Source organism: Paramisgurnus dabryanus, chromosome 12 (assembly GCF_030506205.2).
Source record: "Paramisgurnus dabryanus chromosome 12, PD_genome_1.1, whole genome shotgun sequence".
Classification (NCBI taxonomy): Eukaryota; Metazoa; Chordata; class Actinopteri; order Cypriniformes; family Cobitidae; genus Paramisgurnus; species Paramisgurnus dabryanus.
Window position 1 is genome coordinate 38,469,794 of NC_133348.1, and position 9,289 is coordinate 38,479,082.

The 9,289-nt window shown below is 36.4% G+C and overlaps 1 long non-coding RNA gene across 2 annotated transcripts; it reads right to left on the reverse strand.

Moving 5' to 3' along the window:
• Positions 1-1,674: 1,674 nt before the first annotated feature.
• Positions 1,675-5,334, reverse strand: LOC135745475 (uncharacterized). 2 transcript variants are annotated; one of them, XR_010531262.2, is made up of 5 exons: positions 5,161-5,334; positions 4,148-4,300; positions 3,582-3,646; positions 3,363-3,461; positions 1,675-1,767 (listed from the first exon to the last, which is right to left on the reverse strand). It is a non-coding gene; the product is annotated as an uncharacterized lncRNA (long non-coding RNA). The 2 variants fall into 2 exon arrangements; XR_012338061.1 differs by lacking the exon at positions 1,675-1,767 and adding an exon at positions 2,541-2,602.
• Between the last annotated feature and the right edge of the window lie 3,955 nt (positions 5,335-9,289).

Sequence of the window (9,289 nt, forward strand, 5' to 3'; positions counted from 1 at the left end):
AATGCCTTCAGGAGCATTCTTATGATGATAAATGTCGTTTAAAGGCATTTCCAGCTCAGAAAAGCATTTTTCAAGCGATTTCAACATTTCAGGTTGGATTTTGACATTTCATGCAAAAGTGCCAAATTCGGGCTAAAATGCCTTCAGGAGCATTCTTATGATGAGAAATGTCGTTTAAAGGCATTTCCAGCTCAGAAAAGCATTTTTCAAGCGATTTCAACATTTCAGGTTGGATTTTGACTTTTCATGCAAAAGTGCCCAATTCGGCCTAAAATGCCTTCAGAAGCATTCTTATGATGAGAAATGTCGTTTAAAGGCATTTCCAGCTCAGAAAAGCATTTTTCAAGCGATTTCAGCATTTCAGGTTGGATTTTGACTTTTCATGCAAAAGTGCCCAATTCGGCCTAAAATGCCTTCAGGAGCATTCTTATGATGAGAAATGTCGTTTAAAGGCATTTCCAGCTCAGAAAAGCATTTTTCAAGCGATTTCAACATTTCAGGTTGGATTTTGACTTTTCATGCAAAAGTGCCCAATTCGGCCTAAAATGCCTTCAGGAGCATTCTTATGATGAGAAATGTCGTTTAAAGGCATTTCCAGCTCAGAAAAGCATTTTTCAAGCGATTTCAACATTTCAGGTTGGATTGTGACTATTTCTGCAAAAGTGCCCAATTCGGCCTAAAATGCCTTCAGGAGCATTCTTATGATGAGAAATGTCGTTTAAAGGCATTTCCAGCTCAGAAAAGCATTTTTCAAGCGATTTCAACATTTCAGGTTGGATTTTGACTTTTTATGCAAAAGTGCCCAATTCGGCCTAAAATGCCTTCAGGAGCATTCTTATGATGAGAAATGTCGTTTAAAGGCATTTCCAGCTCAGAAAAGCATTTTTCAAGCGATTTCAACATTTCAGGTTGGATTTTGACTTTTCATGCAAAAGTGCCCAATTCGGCCTAAAATGCCTTCAGGAGCATTCTTATGATGAGAAATGTCGTTTAAAGGCATTTCCAGCTCAGAAAAGCATTTTTCAAGCGATTTCAACATTTCAGGTTGGATTGTGACTTTTCATGCAAAAGTGCCCAGCAAGCAATTTTGCGGCTAATAGACGTCTAGTAGCCGTCTAAACACCCCCCTGACGTCTAGGCTAAAACAAGGCTAATTTTGGGCTGTCAGTGAAAATCTAGTAGACGTCTATCATAGCCCAAGAATAGACTAGTCATCAAATAGACGGCTATTAAACGTCTACATATATACGTCTAATAGACGGTGAATGTGGGTCTAGGCTAAAACAAGGCTAATTTTGGGCTGTCAGTGAAAATCTAGTAGACGTCTATCATAGCCCAAGAATAGACTAGCCGTTAAATAGACGGCTATTAAACGACTACACGTGTGTGTCTAATAAACAACAAAAGAATGGCTAAAGAATTCTTTTTAATCCATTAAAAAAGGTTCTCATAAACATGCAATCATGCAATTTATTACAAAAAAATATTGTTAATACAATAGAAATTCAGATAAGACAAAATTAAGAAAAACTACTTAACAAAAAGAATAAAAACAGTAACAAAATAAAAGCATATATAACAAAATACAATTTTAAAAATGAAATAACATCTAAAATTAACAAACTATCTTCAGTTCACGTCAACTTATTAATTGTACTAATTTCTATACCCCCCCCCCCCCGTGCTCCCTGGTGACTGTTTGAAATGCCCCCATTGAATCCTTCACATCCAGTTCTGTTGCTGCTGGGAAGTTGTTCAACACAGCATCTGACAAATATGAAAAGAATGCATGAGACAAGTATTTTTGCTTTATGTTACATGTGATAGTCATTCTCTTTTGAAAAAGTAATATATAAATATTGACAGGCAACAGTAATCATACCATTCTCATTACTAACAGAAGTGCATGTTTCTCTGCGTGTGTTTAATGACATTTTGGAACTAGCAAAAGAGGCTTAAAGGCAGGGTATCTGATTTTGATCCAGAGAAACATTTTAGTTATGCTGGTTTAAAGTCTCCTCAAGTCTTGATAGCAATCACTATGTTAAGTGATCTAAATGTGTATTTTTATATATTTGTGTCACCTGTAAAAGGCGTAGGACCAAAAAACGTTCAACAAATCATTGAACCCTGACGGAATGCAATAATTGGATGTGGGCATGGGCCAGTTACCGGTTTGAAGGTATACCGAGATTTTCAGAGTCAAGGTTTTAAAAAACCACAAAAATTTTCTGTGATACCATTTTCAATGTATGAACTGTGTTTACACAAAGTGAATTAAATCATGTAATTGAATTCATGTTTACATTTACAATTGAAAGAATATTATCATTTAAAGGCTTTATTTTTACCTGGCATAAACGTTGTTTGTTGCTTAAAAATAAAATGTATTGTGTCCAGTTGAAAAGTTGATGTTTTAATATGCAGACATTTGAAAATAACACATTTTAGTGTCACAATGGCAATACCGCAACACCGTGGTATTTTTGCTTACGGTTATCATACTGCCAGAATCTCATTCCGACCCATAATTGGACGCATAAAATTTTTGCCCCTCTTCTGTGAACGTGTTTTGCATGCCACTTCACAACCTGTTCACGCTCTGTAAAAATAGGGAGAATCAAATAAACCTTCCTGCTGAATTGACAGAGGAGCTACAAAACGAAAGACATTTTGAAACAACAAAAAAAACATCTGGATGAGCAAAGAGCAAAAACCCAAATTAACATTGGTAAGTTCACTGCTTTTCTGCAAGATGGAAACAGCTACAGGTCTGAAAGGGTCGTTGCAGTGTTTCTTTTGGAAAGGTAGGTATGCAGTGTGATTCTATTTTGATGGACTCAGATTGTATTTTAATGAAACTTGTTGCTTATGTAGTTTGTGTTCCTTTACGAATTAGTGTAATGATATTTATCTTTTCAAATTTCTAAACATGCTGTATTTATTTCGGATTAAAAACAGTTGTTTATGTTGGTTATTTTGGTAATGTTATTCACTTTGTCAGTCTTACTGGTTAATGAGATAGGAGTGTGCTTCTGGTTGGTGCGTGTAGGCTAAAGTTAGTATTTTTCAAAATCAAATACCCTGCCCTTTAAGATGCCAAGCATAAAATATTCACAATACAATCTTATTGACATAAAACCTGTCAAATGTCTAAAAATAAAACATCTAAACAATATTGTATGGATGAGTAAACTGTTGTATCGGCAAAGAGTCATTTAATCTGGGGCTTTTAATATTTAGAAAATATTAAGGCAGTACCGGACTGTCGTCAATTACTCCTCATATAGCCTAATGTCATATTAAAAGTATTATTTTGTGAAACACCATTCAGCCTAAAACTACATACAAAACACACTTACCTTTAATAACTGAGAACTGATGTTTTTTCAAATGCTTGCTTCTGCAGTGGACCACCACCATGCATGTTGAACTTTGAAATTAATGAATTTTAGTGAACTCTAAAATAGAAAAGACAATGTCGTTAACAGTTGCAGACGGACATATTTTTTTTGTGACCACATGAAAGACTGTGTTGACACCACAATGTCTGATTAATATTGCAGGTTTAGAGAATTTACCTGTCCAGCATTCTTCCGGCACGGTCTCTCAAGTTTCTCCCTCCAGTTTCGCACAGCTTTGACACCTGAATAGCACATGCCTATGTCAGTAAATGTACAGTATTGTATGCTTCAGTGTACAAGTGTTTACCAACCTTAAAGGTTAATGCCCACTGACCTGCAAGTTTTCCCTCACTAACACAATAAAACTCTTTTTTCCAACAAACTGAAGGCCTGTAAGTTAAATCCATATGGAAAAATAGCTTTCCCCCACAATCTATCTCTGCATGCATAATTGTAAACTGCCTACATTACTGTAATCAACACAGTAATAACTTAGCTAAGTTACTGCTGTTACTAAAAAGCAGCCAACAAATCACTCATGTTGATCTTCAGTGTAACGTTACATAGACTCATTTACCTCCACTATTTTATTACATTGCAGGTTGTACTGTTTAGGTTTTATAAAACATGGGTTACTTACTACGTTATACTGTTAAGTTACCCGCAAGAATGTCGCGATTCCAACAACAAATAAAGTAAATCAATTTTAAACACATGTAAAATAAAATAATAAAAACACTTACAAAACCAAACGAGTGTGGTAGATTGCTTTCTTCGTGGCTGCTCGCTGATGTTGTTGCTTTTCAAACAGCGGAAATCTTTCTCGTGAGATTTGGCCTCGTGTTTGTGTACTGCTGCCATCTAGCGGTTCGGAGTTGTAACTGGATTTTGTTTATCTTTGAAATACGGTCAAATAATGAATGTTATGCGTGACAGCAGATATTCAGATAAGATAAATAAAACCAAACATCTTACATTCACTGGTGTCTTTGCATGCCTGATGAAATATCATAAATTTTGCAAGTTATTTTTTGTCAAAAACAAAATTTTATTAAATTCAAGGTTATTTTGGGCTAAACATGGTTTGTTCGTAGTCGGTCTATTTATGAGCTAAATAGTGGCTATATGTACGACGGTGCATAAAACTCTTTAAAGAAATTAAACAAACCTTGTAATCGCTGTTAACTTTGCTTACAATGAAATACCATACATCTCACAAGTTATTTTGGCAAAAACCACATGTAATTAAATTAATGGTTATTTCTGGGCTAAACGTGGGTTATTCGTAGTCGGTCTATTTGTAAGCTAAATAGTGGCTAGTACAGACGGTGTATAAAACGCTTTAAAGAAATGAAACAAAATACCTTAATTGCTTTGAACTTTGTTTACATGATTAAATATCATACATCTCACAAATCATTTTGGCAAAACAACATGTAATTAAATTAATGGTTATTTCTGGGCTAAACGTGGGTTATTCGTAGTCGGTCTATTTGTAAGCTAAATAGTGGCTAAGTACAGACGGTGCATAAAACACTTTAAAGAAATGAAACAAAATACCTTAATTGCTTTGAACTTTGTTTACATTATTAAATATCATACATCTCATAAATCATTTTGGCAAAACAACATGTAATTAAATTCATGGTTATTTCTGGGCTAAACGTGGTTTATTCGTAGTCGGTCTATTTATGAGCTAAATTATGACTACGTACAGACGATGCATAAAACACTTTAAAGAAATGAAAAGAAATACCTTGTAATCGCTGTTAACTTTGCTTACATGATAAAATAGCATCCATCTCACAAATTATTTTGTCAAAAACCACATGTAACCAAATTAAAGTTTAATTGGGCTAGAAGTGGGCTAGGCACAGCCCGGCTATATCGGGTCTATACTGAAACGAGACGTTGAAATGACGGCTATTGCTTGCTGGGTGCCCAATTCGGCCTAAAATGCCTTCAGGAGCATTCTTATGATGAGAAATGTCGTTTAAAGGCATTTCCAGCTCAGAAAAGCATTTTTCAAGCGATTTCAACATTTCAGGTTGGATTTTGACTTTTCATGCAAAAGTGCCCAATTCGGCCTAAAATGCCTTCAGGAGCATTCTTATGATGAGAAATGTCGTTTAAAGGCATTTCCAGCTCAGAAAAGCATTTTTCAAGCTATTTCAACATTTCAGGTTGGATTTTGACTTTTCATGCAAAAGTGCCCAATTCGGCCTAAAATGCCTTCAGGAGCATTCTTATGATGAGAAATGTCGTTTAAAGGCATTTCCAGCTCAGAAAAGCATTTTTCGAGCGATTTCAACATTTCAGGTTGGATTTTGACTTTTCATGCAAAAGTGCCCAATTCGGCCTAAAATGCCTTCAGAAGCATTCTTATGATGAGAAATGTCGTTTAAAGGCATTTCCAGCTCAGAAAAGCATTTTTCAAGCGATTTCAACATTTCAGGTTGGATTGTGACTTTTCATGCAAAAGTGCCCAATTCGGCCTAAAATGCCTTCAGGAGCATTCTTATGATGAGAAATGTCGTTTAAAGGCATTTCCAGCTCAGAAAAGCATTTTTCAAGCGATTTCAACATTTCAGGTTGGATTTTGACTTTTCATGCAAAAGTGCCCAATTCGGCCTAAAATGCCTTCAGGAGCATTCTTATGATGAGAAATGTCGTTTAAAGGCATTTCCAGCTCAGAAAAGCATTTTTCGAGCGATTTCAACATTTCAGGTTGGATTTTGACTTTTCATGCAAAAGTGCCCAATTCGGCCTAAAATGCCTTCAGGAGCATTCTTATGATGAGAAATGTCGTTTAAAGGCATTTCCAGCTCAGAAAAGCATTTTTCGAGCGATTTCAACATTTCAGGTTGGATTTTGACTTTTCATGCAAAAGTGCCCAATTCGGCCTAAAATGCCTTCAGAAGCATTCTTATGATGAGAAATGTCGTTTAAAGGCATTTCCAGCTCAGAAAAGCATTTTTCAAGCGATTTCAACATTTCAGGTTGGATTTTGACTTTTCATGCAAAAGTGCCCAATTCGGCCTAAAATGCCTTCAGGAGCATTCTTATGATGAGAAATGTCGTTTAAAGGCATTTCCAGCTCAGAAAAGCATTTTTCAAGCGATTTCAACATTTCAGGTTGGATTTTGACTTTTCATGCAAAAGTGCCCAATTCGGCCTAAAATGCCTTCAGAAGCATTCTTATGATGAGAAATGTCGTTTAAAGGCACTTCCAGCTCAGAAAAGCATTTTTCAAGCGATTTCAACATTTCAGGTTTGATTTTGACTTTTTATGCAAAAGTGCCCAATTCGGCCTAAAATGCCTTCAGGAGCATTCTTATGATGAGAAATGTCGTTTAAAGGCATTTCCAGCTCAGAAAAGCATTTTTCAAGCGATTTCAACATTTCAGGTTGGATTTTGACTTTTCATGCAAAAGTGCCCAATTCGGCCTAAAATGCCTTCAGGAGCATTCTTATGATGAGAAATGTCGTTTAAAGGCATTTCCAGCTCAGAAAAGCATTTTTCAAGCGATTTCAACATTTCAGGTTGGATTTTGACTTTTCATGCAAAAGTGCCCAATTCGGCCTAAAATGCCTTCAGGAGCATTCTTATGATGAGAAATGTCGTTTAAAGGCATTTCCAGCTCAGAAAAGCATTTTTCGAGCGATTTCAACATTTCAGGTTGGATTTTGACTTTTCATGCAAAAGTGCCCAATTCGGCCTAAAATGCCTTCAGGAGCATTCTTATGATGAGAAATGTCGTTTAAAGGCATTTCCAGCTCAGAAAAGCGTTTTTCAAGCGATTTCAACATTTAAGGTTGGATTTTGACATTTCATGCAAAAGTGCCCAATTCGGCCTAAAATGCCTTCAGGAGCATTCTTATGATGAGAAATGTCGTTTAAAGGCATTTCCAGCTCAGAAAAGCGTTTTTCAAGCGATTTCAACATTTCAGGTTGGATTTTGACTTTTCATGCAAAAGTGCCCAATTCTGCCTAAAATGCCTTCAGGAGCATTCTTATGATGAGAAATGTCGTTTAAAGGCATTTCCAGCTCAGAAAAGCATTTTTCAAGCGATTTCAACATTTCAGGTTGGATTTTGACTTTTCATGCAAAGTGCCCAATTCGGCCTAAAATGCCTTCAGGAGCATTCTTATGATGAGAAATGTCGTTTAAAGGCATTTCCAGCTCAGAAAAGCATTTTTCAAGCGATTTCAACATTTCAGGTTGGATTGTGACTATTTCTGCAAAAGTGCCCAATTCGGCCTAAAATGCCTTCAGGAGCATTCTTATGATGAGAAATGTCGTTTAAAGGCATTTCCAGCTCAGAAAAGCATTTTTCAAGCGATTTCAACATTTCAGGTTTGATTTTGACTTTTTATGCAAAAGTGCCCAAATCAGCCTAAAATGCCTTCAGGAGCATTCTTATGATGAGAAATGTCGTTTAAAGGCATTTCCAGCTCAGAAAAGCATTTTTCAAGCGATTTCAACATTTCAGGTTGGATTTTGACTTTTCATGCAAAAGTGCCCAATTCGGCCTAAAATGCCTTCAGGAGCATTCTTATGATGAGAAATGTCGTTTAAAGGCATTTCCAGCTCAGAAAAGCATTTTTCAAGCGATTTCAACATTTCAGGTTGGATTTTGACTTTTCATGCAAAAGTGCCCAATTCGGCCTAAAATGCCTTCAGGAGCATTCTTATGATGAGAAATGTCGTTTAAAGGCATTTCCAGCTCAGAAAAGCATTTTTCGAGCGATTTCAACATTTCAGGTTGGATTTTGACTTTTCATGCAAAAGTGCCCAATTCGGCCTAAAATGCCTTCAGGAGCATTCTTATGATGAGAAATGTCGTTTAAAGGCATTTCCAGCTCAGAAAAGCATTTTTCGAGCGATTTCAACATTTCAGGTTGGATTTTGACTTTTCATGCAAAAGTGCCCAATTCGGCCTAAAATGCCTTCAGAAGCATTCTTATGATGAGAAATGTCGTTTAAAGGCATTTCCAGCTCAGAAAAGCATTTTTCAAGCGATTTCAACATTTAAGGTTGGATTTTGACATTTCATGCAAAAGTGCCCAATTCGGCCTAAAATGCCTTCAGGAGCATTCTTATGATGAGAAATGTCGTTTAAAGGCATTTCCAGCTCAGAAAAGCGTTTTTCAAGCGATTTCAACATTTCAGGTTGGATTTTGACTTTTCATGCAAAAGTGCCCAATTCGGCCTAAAATGCCTTCAGGAGCATTCTTATGATGAGAAATGTCGTTTAAAGGCATTTCCAGCTCAGAAAAGCATTTTTCAAGCGATTTCAACATTTCAGGTTGGATTTTGACTTTTCATGCAAAAGTGCCCAATTCGGCCTAAAATGCCTTCAGGAGCATTCTTATGATGAGAAATGTCGTTTAAAGGCATTTCCAGCTCAGAAAAGCATTTTTCAAGCGATTTCAGCATTTCAGGTTGGATTTTGACTTTTCATGCAAAAGTGCCCAATTCGGCCTAAAATGCCTTCAGGAGCATTCTTATGATGATAAATGTCGTTTAAAGGCATTTCCAGCTCAGAAAAGCATTTTTCAAGCGATTTCAACATTTCAGGTTGGATTTTGACATTTCATGCAAAAGTGCCAAATTCGGCCTAAAATGCCTTCAGGAGCATTCTTATGATGAGAAATGTCGTTTAAAGGCATTTCCAGCTCAGAAAAGCATTTTTCAAAAGCGATTTCAACATTTCAGGTTGGATTTTGACTTTTCATGCAAAAGTGCCCAATTCGGCCTAAAATGCCTTCAGAAGCATTCTTATGATGAGAAATGTCGTTTAAAGGCATTTCCAGCTCAGAAAAGCATTTTTCAAGCGATTTCAGCATTTCAGGTTGGATTTTGACTTTTCATGCAAAAGTG